The following is a 16,312-nucleotide window of genomic DNA, read 5'->3' on the forward strand; positions in this document are numbered from 1 at the left end:
ATTTTGTTTTTTGTTTGTTGTTTTTGGCATCCTTTGGATTTCATAAATTTTTTTTATGAAAAAACATTTTTTTATGGCTTCTCCCTTTAACTTTTTGGTTACATATTAATTAATTATATTAGAAATCATAGCATGTATCCTTGACCTCCAAAAATCTAATATAAATCAAATCTCTATCACTTTTTAGACTATATAAGGATCTTAAAACTCTTCAATATTATTTATTGTCACTCTTGCCTTTTGAGTTGTTTTTGTTATGCATTTTAATTCTGCAAGCATTTTTTAGCTATATAAGGTAAAATTATTATAATTATTTTCAGTCAATATTTATTTAGGTTTGCCCACATATTTAAGATTTCATTCTTTTATGCATTTCTGTACTTCTATTATAATTTTACTTTTCCTTGAAAAGATTATTTTTAATATTTATTTTATGCATTTCTGTTGGCAATAATTTGTTGTAGTTTTAAATTGTCTAAAATATCTTTATTTGTCTTCATTCTAGAAGAATCTTTTTACTGGTTATAGATTTCTAGGTTGGCAGGTTTTTCTTTTTTATCTTAAAAGATGTAATTTTATTGTTTTCTGACTTCTTTTGAGAAATTTGTTATTTTGGTCTTTGCAAGTAAAAGCTTGTAATTTTTCTCTAGCTACTCTGAAGGTCATATCTTTTCTTTTTTATGTTTTACAGGAAATTTTCATAATCTACCAAGTGTATTTTCTTTGTATTTATTGTAGTTGGGGTTCATATGACTTCTTGAATCTATGAATTGGTATTTTTTATTAGTTTTGAAGACTTCTTGGCTATTATGTCTTCAAATATAGGTTCTTTATTGTTTGCTCTTGTTTTCTCCTTTGGGATTCTAATTACACATCTATTGGATTTTGACATTTTGTCCCATATTCTCTTAGTCTCTTTTTAGTTTTTTCTCTCTATAATTTGGATTTTTTTTTTCCATGAACTTAATTTCCAGGTCATTTTCCTTTCTTCAGCTGTGTCTAACCTATTGTTATACATATGTATTGCATTCTCCATTTCAGTTTATCACAATGTTTAGTTCTAGAGAGGTCATTTGCTTCCTTCTTTGAATATACTTCAATTTTTTTATTGTTTTAGTCTGTTTATGCAGCTATAACAAGACTGGGGAGCTTATAAACAACACTGATTTATTTCTTACAGTTTGGGAAGCTAGAGAGTCTAAGATCAAAGCGCTGGCAGATTTGGTGTCTGGTGAGAGCCACTCCCCAGTTCACAGTGGCCATCTTCTCATACTGTTGTCACATGGGGGATGGGGCAAGGGAGCTCTCCGGGGGCTCCCTTCTAAGGCCACTAGCCCATCAATGAACATCCCCCCTCATGACCTAATCACCTCTCAAAAGCTTCTCTTTCTAATACAATTACTTTGGGGATTAAGTTTCAACATCTGGAGTTTTAGGAGGACAGACATATGTATTCTATAATACTAATAAAATCCTTCATTTTGTTAAATATTTTCCAAGTTATTATAAAATCTGTGCCTTATAGCTTTATTATTTGTATTGTATCTGCATTTGTCATCTATTTTCTCTCTAGATTGCTGGGTTCACCTCTTTGTGCTTACCTTCTCTCCAGAATCTTGGCCCCTCAGGTGCTGGACTCCCAAGTTTTGGGTTCCCAGTCTTTTGAGACTGTAGAAAACTCTGCTCAGCTTCTCTGCCTCTTCGTATCACATTCTGCTCAATTTCTGACTTTATGTCTGTGCTGATTAGGAAGGCAGATAGCTCAAGGGGAAAGTGGTATAAAATGTGAGGCTCATGTCAATGAATTTCTCTTCCCTTTGGGATCTTGGCTCCTTAAGTCTCACTTCTCTGAGAGCTCTACAAAATCTTCAAGCAGATTCTTAAAAAGTATTTTTTCAAGCTTGTCAAGTTTTTCTTGGTGGGAAGACCAGTCTACCCTAGTCTGCCACAGCCAGAGGTATTTACCTTGAATTTTTATGGCAAAGACAAATTATACCCACAGAATCCCTGGGGTTGGGCAACAGTCCCATGTGATTATTAGCCAATGTGACTTTTAGCTTCAGGGCAGAGGCAAGCTACCATCAAGAAAAACCTGCTCAGCTGTTATTCCAAATCAGCCATAAGCAAAGCTCAGAACAAATCAAAGAAGTATGTCCTTAACCATTCCACCTCCCTAGGAGGAACAGATGCTTGATAAACTCTAGTAAGGAGCAGCTGTACTCTATTCATAAAATGTCAAAACCTCTGAATTTTTACAATATTCTTTTTTTGTCTGATTGTTATCCTATAGTAATATTATAAAACATGAAGCGGCTCCTTCATACCTATAGAGATAAATAGAGATTGATATAATTATTTCATCAACTTGGACAATGGGCTATTAATTGAAATATCTTTAATCAAATTCACTGCTATTCCCCAAAACTCTCCAAAATTTGTATGTGTAAATTTAAATCTAGAGTATATCAAGAGAAATACCCCAAACTACTGTTTTATCTTTAACTGGACTAAAATACTGCAAGAATCACTTTTTAATTTTTGAGCTTTCAGAGTTCTTTTTTTTAAATAAAAAGGGAAAATGGAATTAGTAAGACTAAAACACTAACTGTACAATTAACAAAATAGTTGATTAATTACTATAATAAATCAGAGTAACAGAATTAGAAAATAAGTTTATAAAGACAAATATGGCTTCCTCATTTCCTTTCAATTATAATGAATTCTATCCCTTACTATCTTAATGTGTTCTTCTGAATTTTTCATTTTACTAGATTAAGATTAACCTCAAAATCCTTAGAAAAAGGGAACAAATGGTAAAAATCAAATTTAAAATACTGTGAACCTCAATCATTAAGTATACCTTTGAAACAAACATTTAAACACATTCAAGTGTCCAACATTTACATAGCAATTGTATTACAAATTATAATTTAAAAATAAGATCTTATTCTAAATGTGGTAGGGAACTGAACTATTTAAACAACCCTGTAATAAGTGCATAAGGAAAAAAATTCCTTTGGTAAAAGTCAACTCTTCATTTTTATGTTTTCCAAATCTGAAATATCTATTATTAATTTTTTAAAAATGAAACATAGCTATTTTAAAGCAGGTATAAATTATAAGGATTCCTGGCACCCTATTCAAGAAAACTGAATCATATCTGAATATCACAGATTTTGAAAACACAATTAGGGAGTCATATTAATAAATGCATATTTATCTGAATTAACATTCTGTACCTATAATCCTTTATGAGTTGGTTGTCAAGAAAGCTATCCATGGAGGGACACCTGTCTTCCTATGGTTCTCAGAGGGAATCCTTAATACTCAACATGCCCTTAAGTGTTGCAATAATATGAACTCATGTTTTAATTAGAAGGTTAAATATAGTATTAAGGATTCTCCAACTTCTAATTCTCTTTATTCATTTTCCTTTGGTAGTTGTCTAAAGCCAGAACCCTGAAGGTTATTTTGCTCAGAAATGTTTAAGCCAGACTGCCAAAAACCTTTCCTACAGCTTTTGAAAAACCATTTCCCAGATGTATAGGAATTCTTATTTGTCAAAAATCTGCATGAATCTAAAATTAAACACAACAACAGCAATTCATGTTGAAAAGAATTTATAAAGAAGGAAACCATGGCAACAAAATCATTTATTTTTAACTGCAACCCTTATCTCTACCTTCACCCCAAAACTAAGCACCCTTAAGCCATTGCTTTTTCCACGCTTCCTTATTCCCATTGTAATTCTGCAAGAGTCAAAAATAGCAACAGGAATTGTCATATTTATATTTATATTACTAAATACTGTGCAAGACATGCTTCTCTTCTATTTACTTGCTCACATTATCCGGCAAATGGCCTTTGAGGAATTTCTGTGGTTGTCAAGGAGAAGTTCAGGTAATGCATCCTACAGGGTCAATGCCATGTTAACTGGGACAGGCTCTCTGGTGGGAAGCTTGGGGTTCTGATTTAATTCCTCAAGGACTCCACACCTTATCAGAAGTGAGCTGACCATACAGAGTAGGAGCAAATGCAACTGCAGCATATTTCAACATAAGTTAAGCTTCCCTTGGCTCCTCTTTGAGCACAGAATCCAGAAGGCTCTGTTTCTGCTGTGCTACTGCCTTTTACGTCATTGCCCGATCTTACATCACCATGCCAGAAGAATAAACACAATGCGTGTGCTTTTCTGAAGCAAAGGATTACAAACTTCTGGCAAAGATTGTTTTGTTAAAATGTCCTAAAAGTACTCAACAGACATTTTTACATGATTGATAACACTAAAAACATAAACATATTTTCCTATGAAAAATTTCAAATATAATTCACTTTCAAGACCATTATATACTTGAAAACCTAATAGCCTCTTCTGATAAATAGGAACCAATAGGATAGGGTATTTGAAATGCGTTTTTCCTGATTCCTTTGTCTGTTTTGATTTCTGTTAGCTCAGTTAGGGTGAAGAATTTAGGGTGTACAAAAGAAAGACCAGTTCCTCGTTAGTTTAGATCAGCTCTTCATCCCAAAAGAGCCCTAAGAGAAACAAAGACTTCAGTTTCAAAGATCAAGACTTGGGTAAACAGAAAAAGGCACAAGGATATATTTAAAGGCATGAAGGGCATTCACCCAAAAGTCAATGGAATTGCATGGAAAACTGATCTTATATTTTCTGAAATAAATGGAAAATCTGATAGTTAAAAGGGCTCTGGCTTGCTTATCTGTTAGCGACACTCAGAGTTAAATAAGAGGCATTAGTTCCTTATTGCTCCATTCTAACCTCTTCCTTATACATAAAGAAGTTTCGGTGGCCTGTTTCCCAGAATTTCCCCCCCATTGAGTTGGTCTATAGGTCAATCTGCCTGACCTTGTTTCACTGAAGGTTTTCTGGGATATGAGCCAAAAGATTACCTGGTATATTTGCACAAAAGCGTTGGCAAATTCTCACACAGATACTTAAAAGAATGAATATTTAACAATGACAGTAAGTGTCTGGGTTTCTCTGAAGTAAAGGAAAACAAGAAAAACATTGTGTAGATTATTTCTTTGAAACCAGACAATGCCAAAATTATATCGTTTTTCAGCTTCAGTACAGAGAAACAAAATCTTTCTCTCTTTGGAAGAATGATGAGGAGAAAAGCAGGAATATTGTGCAGTTCCTTTATTTCTACAGCGGCAGTTACTTTATTTTCTGCGATTGCTTCTTTGTTTCCAACATTTCCCATTTTTGGTAGCAGCTCTGAGGATTTATTCAACAAATATTTATTTTGCCCCTATGAAGTCTGAGTCACCGCCCATGATAAATGGTTAAATGTAGAAGTTGGGCTACAGAAGCACAAAAACATAAAGGGATCCAGGTGTAAATAAGGCTTTGACTAGCCATCTCTCGCCATCTGTGGGAGACACACAAAAAGAAAGGTGCTTATTCGGCAAGAAAAAAAGTAGTAAGAGCACAAAAGTAAAGAAAAAGGACAGATTTTCTTTTCCTACATTTTTTGAAATACTGCTAAATGCCTGAAACAAAGCAAATTGGGACACTATAATTCAATGAACAGATAAGAAAAAAGAAAATACTATCTTTTCTGAGGCTATGGTCAGCTTTGTTATAGTCAAGCTTTAGCAATTTGGATGCCTTCACATTGAAAGACTTGCTAAGAAGCTGTTAAGTCTAACAGTTTTTATTCTTTGGATACGACATTGGAAATTTAACATATTAAGTAGGTAAGCAAGTGGCAGGGGAAATTGTGAAATATCTGAATGAATTGCTTATAGGCATCTGTGCTGTGCCTATTCTTGGGAAGAGACAAGTATTTAAATTCTTTTCCAATGTTAGCAAACACTGTTAGAAAAAGAATGCTGATGTTAGCGCAAGGAATATTGAAGACCTGTACTCCAATATTTCGTTTGTAGCCAACCTCTTCTTAAGCGGCTGTGTTCAACTGTCTGATGGATAATAGGATAACAATAATAAATATGTGAGGCAAACAAGGCAAACAGAGAAGCAGAGTAGAAAACAACTGAGATTACGCCAGAGCAGGGGTGGGAATGCAAAAGGTGTGAGTGGCCAGGAGAGGGCCACTGATTTGCCCCTAAGCTTTCTGGCCACCATCCTAAATGGGAAACAAGAGGTTACATGATTCACATTGTCCATGAGCTAAATCTAGTGTGGTCATTCAGAAAAAGCGTAATTATTCCTGGTACTTAGACTTGAGAAAAATTCTCCTTCCCTTGGGTCCTCATAAAAAAGCCAGTGAGTCATCTGGTGAAGCTCCTGGAGAGTGTCCTCAAAGGGAGCAGGGACATTTCATGGAGGGGCTGCCTCCTATCAGGCCTCTGGGGTCTGGCATCCACTCACTACTCAGGAAATGAAGTCACTTAACCTCTCGGTGATCAAGATGCTTCAACTGGAAAACAAGGGCCTGAGTGATCTCTTGGGTTCCATCCAGCAGTAAAATTCTGTTTCTTGGATTCTAATCATTATAGTAGGTCCTGAAAAAGTTCTGCTTGCTACATTTTTCATCCTAGAATAGTTCTGTATAGTTTTAAGACTACACATATGTGTTTGTGTGTATGTATTCAAACTTTTTACTCATTGGTCTACTGTAGTAGACAAGTCCAGGAAGGAAAGAGAATCCACACTAGTAATTTGAAAAGAGAATATTTAATGTAAAGAATTATTAACTGGTAGCAGATGAGCAGCCAGTGACTAAGAGGGGATAAAAGAGAATTCAAAGAATACCCTAGGGCTGAGAAACAGTACCCAGTGAAGGAATGCACTTGGAGTGGGGCATCCTCTGCAATGCTGAGATTTAGACTTCATTGGAGAGGGTGTAGCTGGACCCACTGGTTGACAGAGAAGGTCACTGTATTGTCTAAGCCAACTCTTGTCACAGCCAGTTAGCCAGGGATGGTATGTAGGGAACTTGAGCAGGGACTAGCATTCAGAAAACTTTCCACTGGTGTCCTGGCAAAACTGGTGGACGATGTGTGCCCCTGTCCCCCACCTCCCTCCCCATCACCTCTAGCAGCTGAGCTCTACGAGCGAGAGAGGAAGCAACCAAATCAAAAGAAGTCTCTTCCTCTGGTACTACCTCTCTTTGGACACCCTCAACTGACAAAGCTGAATATGGTGCCGGCTGGCAAAGGAGAAATCGGCACTGATTCCAATAAAGGGTAACTTTGGAGATTAGAGGCAAGAAATTGATCACTGGCATACCTACCTTTCCCTAAGTCATTAAATTTTTAAATGTGTAATGTGTCTATACACATGTTCATTATGTATTTTATGCTACAGTAAAGAAAGTGGATAGTACAGTGCTCCAAGTGTTGGGATAAGGAACAGTGGCAGTGGAATCTAGAGCATTAGTAATTTCTCCAGGAGTCCCATGGTCAGTTGACAAGGGAAGTTTGTCAAATAAGCATACTGTATTGCTATAACTTTCTAATATTCATGGCATACAAGTTTGTGATTTAGAGCATCACAACAGTACTCAGTAAGCCAATAATCATCTGAAAAAGGCGGCCATATTTTGGGTAAATGCTAATTCATTTATTCAATCAGCCAATAGATATTTGACAAATATTTATTATACGCTAGATGATAGGGCTACAGAGCAAGATAAGAATTAAAAAGCTCCAAAGGATTTACAGTGGTAAGTACTGTGAAAAAGGTGTATAAATGCTCTGAAAGCAAATTACAGGGAGACTTCACCCACTCAGGAAGACTGCGCAGAATTCTCAGGAAGTGCAACGAGGGCGAACTGAGAAGGGGAGTTACTTGCCTAAGAGAAAGGTTTGGTGGGGGAAAAAACAAAAAAACAAAAAACAAAAACAGGGCCAGGCATATCATGTGCAAAGACCCTACGATGGGAAAGAACATATATTCAAGGAACTGAAAGATCTGTGTGTCCGAAGCTTAGGGATCATGGGAAGGATCACTGAGGGAGATGAATTCTCTAGCTAATTGCCTTTGACTTTATCTGCACTGTTGGCTCTTCTGGGTCTCCAGCCTCCGGGTGCATACTACAGATTTGGACTTACTAGTCTCCATAATTATGTGAGTTAACTCCTTATAATAAACATCTTTTTTAAAAGAGACTTTTATTTATTTGAGAGAGAGAGAAAGAGCATGAGCAGGGGGAGGGGCAGTGGGAGAAGCAGACACGCACTGAGCAGGGAGCCTGAGGCAGGGCTTGAGCCCAGGATCCCAGGATCATGACCTGAGCTGAAGGCAGATGCTTAACCAAATGAGCCACCCAGGCACCCCAATAAATATCTTTCTATATATATCACACATTCTATTGGTTTCTATGTCTTTGGAGAACTCTGGCTAATACTAAGATTTTGGTAGGTAGGAAAACACCATGTGGACACTTCTTAAGGATTTAATCACTGTGTCAATGATTCTCAAATGGGAGCAATTTGGAGGACATTTAGCAATGTATGGTGATATTTTTGGTTGCCATCACTTGGGGAAGGTGATATTGGCATCTAGGGTGTAGAGATCAGGTTAAGGCTTCTAAAATGAATAAACACGGTGCCCCCCGAAGGACAAAGAATTATCCAAAGAATTATAATCAATCCAATTGTAGCAGTGTTGAAAGATCCTGTTCTATATGAATGCATAGCCACTGAAATCTTTTAAGCAAGACTGGGGTGGGGGTTGGAGTGGGGTGGTAGGAGGAAAGACCAGTGAGGCTGATCTTTTGCATTTCAAAAATGTCTTGGTCTGGAGAAAGTCCATAGTAGATACACATTGTGATCAAAGGGGTCCTAAGAAATACTGCTGTCATTGGTAGCCTTAAAAAAACCTTAAGCAAAATTCATTTGTTTATAATCTTTCACAGTATTATTATTATTTTTCAATCATAGCTATAAAAATTCTGGACCCCATTCCTCACGAAGAAGGAGAAAGTGAGTGACAGCATTATTCAAATGGCTTAACATAGGGGGAAACAGTTAAAACATGGATAATGCTCAGCCTTTAGTTACATTATTCAAATGACATGTGTTACAGATTTCTGTAAAATTAAGTAGTTGATTTGTTTTCTATCAACTCAACTTCCAGACTTAAAAACCTTTTCAGGTAAGTATGCAACAACTCCCCCAAATTTCCATATGGTTAAGTGTTACTGAAGACTAGCTATACAGGAAATCATAAATATTCCAGTGGAAAGATAATGAAGATTAAATTCTGAGATTTCTAATTTGTAGCCATAGGACCCTTAGCGGAGATCTGAGGGGAAAGGATCCTGATCACTGTAGGAAGTTTTTGGTATTGCAGTGATAGATGTGAAAATTAGGAAAAAGGGGATTCAGAAAGCATAGTATGTCACAAGACATTCAGATAGCATACCAATGTACAGTTTGTAGCGCCTCCAAGTTACTCTACCTTTAACTCAGAAAGGGGAATATTTTAACATTCAGACAACTTTTTATTCAATCCATTCTATCTAGAGATCATGAACAGTATAGATTGCAGATATACGACTATAAACAGCTTTGTGCTAAGATTTTTAGGAGAAATTTTGTTTTCAACTTGCATAATTTTTTATTTTTATTTTTTGGGGGGCTCGTCCGGGATAACTTCCATACTTTTTTAAAAATTTATTTATTATTATTCTTTTTTAAGTAGGTCCCACACCCAATGTGGGGCTTGAACTCATGACCCTGAGATTAAGAGTCACATGCTCTTACCAATTGAGCCAGCCAGGTGCCCCTCACTCAACTCACTTTTAAATGAATTATGAATATTGAAAATCTTTGTTGCAAAGGTTTTAACTAGATTTGAGTATCTGGCAAACTTTTTTTTTTTTGCAAACTTAATTTTTCTTCTAAATTCTGATTGAACCAGGTATATTGGCCCACCCAGACCTAACTTCATCAAAGTACTAGCTCTCACTGTATTTTCAAATTATCAAACACTTCCTTTGATCCTTAGACAAAGAGAAACTGTCAGGAAAAAAAAAAGATGGATTATGAATAAATGCTAAAAGCCTGTGAAGACAGCTAAAAATAAGACTGTGCCCCAAATAAATATGAAAAAACTTCTATTTTAATGAAAAAAGAAAAAAAATAAGAATCTCCATGTTAGCTAGGAAATAAATAATCATAAAAGTATTTCTTAAGTGGTAAATCCTAGAATATTATAATTCAAGAGATTCCATTTGTTTTCATCTGGGTGAAAAAATATACATCACTTTTTGCTGTGTTGAGCCCTTTTGATCCTTTTATTAGGTTATACCTTCAAACCTTCCCCACCCCATTATTTGCTTAAAACAAGCAAGCAAACAAACAAGTTAGAGTATGAGAAAGGAAAACTTCTAAAAACTGAAATCATTTGATTTTTACCAATCAGGAGTGTGTATTAAATAGATTCGTAACAGTTGATATCACAAAGACTAAGTAATATTTAGGATTCAGAATTGTACAGAGTAAGTAATTGAATATTCAATCCAGAGGGCTTCTATATACATTTTTAAAACTGAACTGCCGATGTGGATGGAACTAGAGGGTATTATGCTAAGGGAAATAAGTCAGTCAGAGAAAGACAAATACCATATGATTTCACTCATGTGGAATTTAGGAAACAAAACAGATGAACATAGGGGAAAGGAAGGAAAAATAAAATAAGATAAAAACAGAGAGGAAGGCAAACCATAAGAGACTCTTAACTATAGGAAACAAACTGAGGGTTGCTGGAGGGGAGGGGGATGGGGGATGGGGTAGCTGGGGGATGGGTATTAAGGAGGGCACTTGTAATGAGCACTGGGTGTTACATGCAACTGATGAATCACTAAATTCTACCCCTGAAACTAATAATACACTATATGTTAACTAAGTACGCAACTGATGAATCATTGAACACTACATCTGAAACTAATGATGTATTTACTGTATGTGGGCTAATCAAATTTAAATTAAAAATAAATAAATAAATAATGAAAAAACAAAAACTACGAACCCGCCTGGCTTCCTCATCTGTACTTGAATTGGCTCCAATACTACATTTTACTCCCAGTGTATACACATATTCACCTTTCACTCACATTCCTGATAAGAGGAATTGCATTTCTTTGGAGATGGAAGCAATCTAGATAGTGGCTAAAAGGAAGTGTTGATGAACAAGCTGCTGCAGGGGTGCTGTCTACAATATTTAATGACTGTCCTGCAAAGAATCAGAATCACAGTTTATAAGAACACTGACCTTCCTACCTCCTGCCACATCACGTTTTAAATCAAAGAAAACAAAGATTCTAAAAGAGGAAACATGTGGCCAACTGTTCACGCTGTAGTCCCTGAAATCAATCTACTCCACTAGAGGACACCTTAAATGTTAGAGCTTTTGCCTTCATGCTTTGTGTTTTCCTTTGTTTTTGTTTTGTTTTGTTTTGTTTTTGATACTTATCCTCTCTTGGCCAGATTGTTGGCTGATAAACTATTTTCAAACATTTGTATGACTTCTGTTTATGTATTCCAGCTGGGGTGGGGGGGGAAGGGGAAGACCTTTTGTTATAGGTAGGAAAAAAATCAAGCAAAACAGATAGTCAGGGTCGTGATTTGCCAAAGGTCAAAGGTCATGACAAGTGACCAGCTCCAGAGGCTTTGAGGTCAAAGGTGCAACTGGAATCCCATAACCTCCACTCTGGCTTTTTACATCACAAAGGAGAGCAATGCTTTCCTAACTTCTGTGAAGGAATCTACACCCCTGTTCACATTTTTTCCTTGAAAAATTATTTCAAAATGATTCTGCCCGTGATTATTTTTCCCCTTGAAACCAAGTGGCATGAAATAGGCTTTTATATAAATTGAGTGTCTCCTTAGCTTTTTATTAGTATTCTATATTGGCAACCTAGAGTAGGAAATAACAGAGATTAATACGTGTTTTTTAAAAGGAAAATAAGCACATTTTTTAAAAGTTCAAAACCCAAACCAAAGACGTACATTTATCTTTTTGTTATTTTCTTTTTCAGTCCCATGTGTATTTACCGAATGTACCTAAAAATTTGTTTTCCTTGAAAGAAGAACTAAAAGCAACAGTAATCTCTTATGCTTTCTATTGGGGAAATATCTTCAAAGCTAAGTTCTTAATACAGATCCAAAATAAGGTTTTATAACAGGAACCATTCTGGAATTATTATAATGTGGTTTATTTTTATTTTTTTTAGTTTGAAACAAATATAAAACATCAATGATGCGAGGGCCACTGTTGAGGTCAGAATGTCTGGCAGATCTCAGGATGTATTAGTAGCTGCAGCTCTATCTTTACCATGTGAACTGGAGGAAAAATGCAGAACCTTACTTTTCAACTCCATTGGTTTCTAACCTCTCATGAGCACTTAATTCCTCATAGAGAAGGAAATAGTCATGCTGTAGAATCCTGTGGCCCATGAAGGGTAATTGGATAACATCTTTTGAAAGATTTACAAGGCTGCCAAGGATTTTGCCAGCTTTAAACCTGATTGATTCAGTGTGAAAAGATCTGAACAATTCTGACCTAAAAGTTTAAAGACAGACCTTTCCTGTGAAAGTATAATTTAGAGCCTGTAATAAAATTGTATTGGAAAACACCACATTGAAGAACACAGCCATAAATTGCAAAACTTAGCATTATGTTAAAGGACTTTTTTTTTCCTTCAAGTCCACTGAAAGAACACTAATTGTTCACCAGATACTTTAATAATGAGGTATTTTTTGTTTTTGGTTTTTTTTTTTCCCCCTTGGAAGAAGTCCCTAAAGAAAAACTAGTCAACTACTTTGCCTCCCTAACCAAGAAGTCAAACATGGAGTTTATACAACTTTTTTCTTATTAGGTAAAATAAAGAAAAGCAAAATTCTGTTTAACAAAGAGTAGACTAAACAGACTTGCTCCATATTTTAATTTTTCAAAGTGCTGGTTCTCATCATATATTAATTTCCATTTTGATAAAATATATACACTCATAATCAGTGCAATATTTTGTGGCTAGGCTCAAATGCCTGTGATGACTCAGACAGATTAATGATTAAACATCTTCCAGCTAATTACTTCAGGTCATTAATTATTTATCTAAGTCCATAATTCTATCAACTATTTTAGCTTCTGTCTTCTATTGCCCATCTTGGAAGAAGCATGTTTGGGGAAACTAAAGCATAAAAATTTCAAGTAAACAACATTAAGTAGAATATATACATGTTTTCTCCTTTTCTTTAGAATCAGGGAAAAATTGAGACGATTGTATTTAGACAAAAGCCTATTTATCTTTAAACAATACTCCTTTGTGACATGTTCACTAACTTTGTGTTTCCTCCTCAAATTTCAGTTTGAAGGATTAGGGAAAAATGCCATGTCCCACTTACCTGAGATGTGGGAGATATGCCATTTGCCTTTTGATTCTTTGAATCCTATGAACTAGTCTTAGATGTTTAAAATAGGAATCTCAATTTATGGGTATTTTTGTCACTATATACATATTTACAAATGACCAGAAATGACTGCTTTTTATATAGATTTGTGAGAACACTAACTTGTCAACAAATTGAAAGTCTACTTTCCCACATCCTTTCAAAAGACAAAACAAAAGCAGAACTGTAGCACTAAGAAAGAAGTTTCAATTAAGAAATGTGTAAAGGAGGAACCCTCTCTTCCACGTAAACTAGTTTATACTGAGAAAGGCATTCCGGAAGCAAGGAGGGGACAATATGCTGGGCTCTCGTATTTCTTTCCTGAAGAATTAGGTAGTAAGTTAGCACAGGCTTTCACCCCTTCCAACTCTAACCAGAGCTAAGTGTCTAGGAGGTAATTCAACCAGCCACCTGTCTTGTGAATTAGAACAGTTCCACCCTTATTGAAGCCATCAAGAATTGAATAAATTCCACTGTATCAACTTCCAGCTGACTGTTAGCAATTTCTGCAGGACAATGTTATTAGGTTGGTCTACAATAGTACTCTAAACTAGCATGGTCCCCAGAAGCTCTTCCTCAGAACGTTACAGTCAGTTAAGCTGAAAATTGTTAACTACCGGAAAAATACTCCAGGGTGAATGAAGAGGCATATTAGGAATTGGCAATAAAAAATATTTTCTGATATGTTCACATCACATCAAATATATTTACATAAGTCATCCATTCTACAATAAAGGCTTAGAACAGATAGCCTTTTCCAGAGGCCTGATTTTGAGTTCTGGTGCCACCTAGTGGAAAGGAGGAAGAAGAGAAGATGCAATAGAGGCTTGACAGAGTCAACACAGGAGATCAAGACTATCATCTGATTCATTTCTTTCAAATCACTTAGAATATAAAAAATACCTATCGCTTCCCTGATGAGTACTTTTGAGGGTTCCCCATCAGTTAAAGGATTATGAAACCCCTATTTTTCCTCCAGCCTCTTCTTGAACATCTCTAGAGGCAGTGAATTCAACCTGATCTGAGATGGCTTGCTGTACTTTTCAACCACTTCCAGTAGAAAGTGTTTTCTTACAGTGGACCCACAGCTTCAGCTCAAGAGCAGGGTGAATGGGAGGTGGAGATGCGGGTTCAGTGCACAGACTCCAGAGCAAGTTGAGTTCACATTTCAGCTGTGCAACCTTCTAGCTGTGTGACACAGGACACATGACAAGCTCCCTAGGTCTCAGTTTTTTCACCTATAAAGATGAGAATAATGCCTATTATTATATCAGTGTTGTGAATCAGCTCGTAGGTGTGAAGCACTTAGAATAGCATGTGACACAGTATATGCTTTATAAGTGTTTATTATATTTATAGGCTGGGGAAGTCATCAATGATGAGTCATGGCTACAGTAACGGGAAGAGATGAGAAGAATATACTGAACAGTAAATCTCAATGTGTACACTTGGAATAATCCACCTGTAAGATGCTCCACTAGCTCCATGGGAACATAAATTTGGGAGATGCTGCCTGCTATAGACAGCTATGTGGTGTGTACAGCTATATTGCTATATATACCTGGACATAGATACATGTACAAAGATATGTGGTAATTAGCATAATCAAGGCTGTCAATTCCTGACTTATTAACAACTTACCTTACTTTGTCTAACTTGGCATTTCCTAAACCTATTTGACCCAAGAATCCTTTTTAATGTGACATCTTAATGTCTTAATGCACATTTAGGGTTTAAAAGCGGGATCTTCACCTCAAAACCTTTAAGGACAAAGCAAATAATGTAAACCAGGGAAGTAGGTCAGGTGAAATGCAGTATGGAACAGTGTGAGTTATGGAAAACCAGAGGACACATATCTCACCTAAATGCATTTCAATTTGGCTCGTGAAAAACATTGTAGGCCAAAGAAAACATACCTCCAAGCTGAATCTGGGCTCTGTTCAGCAAATCGGATTCCTGTAGAGTGAGAGAAGAGGACCAACTGTGTTAACTTGGGGAAGAGTGAATTTTTAGAGATAATAAAGAGACCTTAACAAAAGAGACTGTGAAGGAGAGGTAAAAGATATAAAACCAGGAAAGGGTAGCGTCCTGGAAACAAAAAAGGCAAAACAGAGGGATATCTCTGGGACCAGAGAAAGAGTGTACTGATTTCCACTGCTGCTGCTATAAAATGCCACAGTCTTTGTGGCTTAACACAAAATTATTATTTTACAATTCTGTGGGTCAGAAGTTTGATGTGGGTCTCAATGGGCTAACATCAAGGTGTTGGCAGGGCTGGGCTACTTTTGGAGGCTGTGTGGGAGAATCAGCTGCCTGTCCTTTCCAGCTTCTAGAAGCTGCCTATGGTCCTTGGCTTTGGCCTCCTCTTCCAGCAAAGACGTGTTATGTCCAGTCCTTCTCATATCACGTCAGTCTGACCTCCTCTCCTGCCTCCCTCTTCTGCTTTAACGAAAAAAAAAAAAAAAAACAAAAACTTGTGATTACATGGGACTCACCTGGACATCTCAGGACACTTTAAGGTCAGCCAATTAGCAACATTAATTCCATCTGCAACCATAATTCCCCTCTGTCGTGTAACACCACGAATTCACAGGTTCTAGAAATTAGACATGGACATTTTGGGGGAGCCATTATTTTGTCTATGGCAGAGAATAAATAGGAAGAATACTGCAGGAGCTACTGTGTCTCTGAGAGCAAGGACTGGAGCTTCTTTATGCCACTGCCCCCTAAATTATCCATCCTTTTACTTGATAATAATGGGAGGGAAAGTTCAGAAAGGGGAAGGAAATTGAAACTCACTTGGCAAGAAATTATGCTCATAATTCACAGTGTATGGTTCTATGGTGTCTGTACAACTTAGAATACAGATGCTCCTTCAGGAAGAAGGATTAGAAAAAAGGGCCTATTAAAAGAAAAGAACAGGGGACCT

The 16,312-nt window shown here is 36.5% G+C and overlaps 1 long non-coding RNA gene across 1 annotated transcript; it reads right to left on the reverse strand.

Moving 5' to 3' along the window:
• Nucleotides 1–5,228: 5,228 nt before the first annotated feature.
• On the reverse strand, nt 5,229–15,982 carry LOC113919383. Its single transcript, XR_003518977.1, has 3 exons — nt 15,879–15,982; nt 15,300–15,339; nt 5,229–5,393 (listed from the first exon to the last, which is right to left on the reverse strand). It is a non-coding gene; the product is annotated as an uncharacterized LOC113919383 (long non-coding RNA).
• Between the last annotated feature and the right edge of the window lie 330 nt (nt 15,983–16,312).

The sequence above is a fragment of the Zalophus californianus genome, chromosome 3, assembly GCF_009762305.2.
Source record: "Zalophus californianus isolate mZalCal1 chromosome 3, mZalCal1.pri.v2, whole genome shotgun sequence".
Classification (NCBI taxonomy): Eukaryota; Metazoa; Chordata; class Mammalia; order Carnivora; family Otariidae; genus Zalophus; species Zalophus californianus.